We start from the raw sequence: 4,236 nt of genomic DNA, 5'->3' as shown, positions 1-4,236 counted from the left end.
TTGCGCTGAGAAGGATAGCACGCTTTTCTGTACCTCTCTTCGTTTTAACTTTCTGAGCGTGTTTTTAATCCAAACATATCATATGTATATGTTTTTGGAATCAGGAACCGACCAGGAATAAGATGAAAGTGTTTTTAAATTGATTTCGAAAATTTTATTTTGATAATAATTTGTATATCTTTAATTTTCAGAGCTTGTTTTTAATCCAAATATAACATATTTATATGTTTTTGGAATCAGAAAATGATGGAGAATAAGATAAACGTAAATTTGGATCGTTTTATAAAACATTGTTTTTTTTACAATTTTCAGATTTTTAATGACCAAAGTCATTAATTAACTTTTAAGCCACCACGCTGAAATGCAACACCGAAGTCCGGGCTTCGTCGAAGACTACTTGACCAAAATTTCAACCAATTTGGTTGAAAAATGAGAGCGTGACAGTGCCGCCTCAACTTTAGCGAAAAGCCGGATATGACGTCATCGAAGAAATTTATCAAAAAAATGAAAAAACACGTCTGGGGATATCATACCCAGGAAATCTCATGTCAAATTTCATAAAGATCGGTCCAGTAGTTTAGTCTGAATCGCTCTACACACACACACACACACACACACACACACGCACAGACACACACACACACACACACACACACACACACACACACACACACACAGACACACACACACACACACACACACACACACACCACGACCCTCGTCTCGATTCCCCCCTCTACGTTAAAACATTTAGTCAAAACTTGACTAAATGTAAAAACGATCGCACGGTATTCGTCATCTTCTCCTGAATTCGAAACTATACTGTTCAAAAAAAGAAACGCATAGCTTGTAATATTTGGTTAATTTAGTTATATGGCTACAAGGATATCCACCAAACTGCAGAAAATGTTTATCTGGTCGTCGACCTTTCGTCCATTGCCACAAGTGAGCTCTGCACGTGACGCATGCGTTATCAGTGGCTACAATGTCAAAATTGCTCATTTGGCATGACCACTCGTCATGCTTCAGTGTAATCTCGTGAAACTCGGGGAATATTGAGCTCTCACCATGTCTTCCAAAACCCATAAAAGCGGATTGTTTGCCACAAATAAATCAGACGACAATTCAGCGACGAAAGATGGCCCGATTGAGCAGAGAAGACCGCCAAATTGCATTGGGTCGTTTACAAGCAGGCCAAAGTCAAAGTGCAATCGCCAGGCACTTCCACGTGTCCCAGAGCACCATCAGTAGACTGTGGGTCAGGTTTCAAGCCACTGGCTCCGTTGCTGACTTGCCACGAGCGGGAAGACCAAGGGCGACAACTGCTGCTCACGACCGCTTCATACGGCTCCGCCACCTCCGGAATCGTTTCCTGTCGGCCTCATCTTCTGTCCAGGCTCTCCCCGGGCCACACCGATTATCGGACCAGACCGTGCGGAACCGCCTGCATGAAGCTGGTTTGAGAGCTCGCAGACCTCACAGAGGAGCTGTCCTCACCCGCCGCCATCGCCAGAACCGAGTGCAGTGGGGCAACCAGCACCTTCGCTGGACCGTCCGGAATCACTGGAGACACGTGTGGTTCAGCGACGAGTCCTACTTCCTGCTCCAGCGACATGATGGTCGGAGGAGGGTCTACCGGAGAGTAAACGAACGTTACGCGCCCAACTGTGTGGATGAGGCACCCGTTCATGGTGGTGGAGGCGTCATGGTGTGGGGGGCGATCAATACCGCTGGAAGGAGCACCCTGGTGCACGTCCAAGGGCGCATAACTGCCCAGCGATACGTGGAGGAAATTCTGCGCCCACACGCCCTTCCTCTTCTGGCTGACCAGGATGCCATATTCCAGCAGGACAACGCTCGCCCGCACACAGCACGACTCACCACCCAGTTCCTCACCGACCACCATGTCCAGGTGCTTCCCTGGCCATCCATGTCGCCAGACATGAACCCGATAGAACACCTCTGGGATGAATTGGACAGACGTGTGCGCAGGCGAGAAGAAGCGCCGGCAAATCACCGCGATCTATTGCAGGCACTTCAGGAGGAGTGGGACACCATCCCACAGCAAGATATCCGGCATCTGATACAGTCCATGCCCAGAAGGTGCCGGGCAGTTGTTGCTGCTCAAGGCAGTCACACCCCCTACTGACTTGACAGCCTCGGCACCCAATCGTATTGATTGACTGATTGATTTGAAGATGCAAATGAACTGTGTGTGCATTCAACTGTGTCCATACCAAATTTCAAACAAATAATCTAAATATTGGATTTTCTGTTAATTTTTTCGAAAAATAAAACAAATTTGGCAAGTAGCAACTATGCGTTTCTTTTTTTGAACAGTATATATAGATATGTGAGGTTTACTCTACACATGTGCTTATAATGGAAGCAAAAAGGTTCAGTAAGTAAGCATACTACGGTCGCGTGCTTCGCGGGGACGAGCGTGACCCGCCGGTCTTCGGGTCAACCGAGACTTTCTAAAGGTAGTTTTTGGTTATTGATCTTTATAGTTTAATAACGACTGACTAAATGTTTTTCTATCGCTTCTCGCGACTTTCTTTCAACTCTAATGGTTCACATACTTTCCGTGCTATGCTACACGCACTGGACACAATAACTACGTTCCATTAATAGTGCGTTTTTCACATAGTGTTTTTCCACTTGTATTCTGCACGCAGTACAAACAACCACGTCGTTATATGTTTAGTGCTTTGTTCACATACTTCCACGTGTATTCTACACACAGTACAAAAAACCACGTCGTTACATGATTAGTGCTTGTTTCACATACTTCCACTTGTATTCTACACGCAGTACAAACAACCACGTCGTTACATCATTAGTGCTTTTTTCACTTACTTCCACTAGTAATCTACACGCAGTACAAACAACCACGTCGTTACATCACTAGTGCTTGTTTCACATACTTCCACGTGAATTTAACGCACAGTACAAACAACCATGTCGTTACATGATTAGTGCTTGTTTCACATACTTCCACTTGTATTCTACACGCAGTACAAACAACCACGTCGTTACATCATTAGTGCTTTTTTCACATACTTCCACCAGTATTCTACACGCAGTACAAACAACCACGTCGTTACATCATTAGTGCTTTTTTCACATACTTCCACTTTATTCAACACGCTATACAAACAACCACGTCGTTACATCATTAGTGCTTTTGTCACATACTTCCACTTTAATCAACACGTTGTACAAACAACCACGTCGCTACATCATTAGTGCTTTTTTCTCATACTTCCACTTTATTCAACACGCAGTACAAACAACCACTTCGTTATATTATCAGTGCTTTGTTCACATACTTCCACTTGTATTTTACACGCAGTACAAACAACCACGTCGTTACATCATCAGTGCGTTATTCACATACTTCCACTTGTATTTTACACGCAGTACAAACAACCACGTCGTTACATCATTAGTGCGTTATTCACATACTGTATTTCCACTTGTATTTTACACGCAGTACAAACAATCACGTCGTTACATCATTAGTGCTTTTGTCACATACTTCCACTTTATTCAACACGCAGTGCAAACAACCACTTCGTTACATTTTTAGTGCTTTTATCAATTGTGTAATGTTACTAACAGACCGTCTCGAAGCCAGTGTCTATAAATAAACAAGAAATTCCTTCGAGGTAGGAAAAACACCCCCGTTGGTCAAAGGGAAATAACCATTCTCACTGCCACCAACTGAGAAGGTTATTTCCCTTTGACCATCATTATGTCACTCTATAAGACCTTGTAGAATCTTAATCCACCAATAACTCCCTAACCGTGTGTTTGACTGGTCCCAATTTTTGTAAGGACCGTCTCAGGAATGTATAGAATCTGTTCACCAAGTTTGGTGACGATCGGTCCGTTCATTCTTGAGATCTATATGCGAACACAAAGACACAAACACACAAACACATCGAGCGAAACCTATACACACCCCTATACCGGGGGTGTAATAAACCAACGACGCTATTTTCACATATTTACTTAACACACACTGCAGACAAACCATTTGTATCAACTAACATTGTTCACATACTTTCATTTCTACTCTGCACGTACTACACACAAGACCTATGTTTCATCAGCAAAAACTATTCTCACTTACAAATGTTTTCATACTGTACCGTCTCGAAATCACTTTCTATAAATACGTGACATTGACCGACAACACTTTTCTCACATAATATAACTTGTCACACATAC

General features: G+C 43.2%; 1 protein-coding gene across 1 annotated transcript in view; it reads right to left on the bottom strand.

The window, feature by feature from the left end:
- Positions 1-3,212: 3,212 nt before the first annotated feature.
- The window catches only part of LOC138976400 (uncharacterized), a 14,697-nt gene continuing 13,673 nt past the window's right edge, over positions 3,213-4,236 (bottom strand). Inside the window, exon 3 of the mRNA XM_070349253.1 lies at positions 3,213-4,236. This exon is cut by the window's right edge and continues 1,022 nt beyond it. The gene's annotated coding sequence lies outside the window, so the exon portion shown is untranslated.

Source organism: Littorina saxatilis, linkage group LG9 (assembly GCF_037325665.1).
Source record: "Littorina saxatilis isolate snail1 linkage group LG9, US_GU_Lsax_2.0, whole genome shotgun sequence".
Taxonomy (NCBI): domain Eukaryota; kingdom Metazoa; phylum Mollusca; class Gastropoda; order Littorinimorpha; family Littorinidae; genus Littorina; species Littorina saxatilis.
Note: the sequence above shows the minus strand (reverse complement) of the source record. Positions and strands in the feature narration are given on the sequence as shown.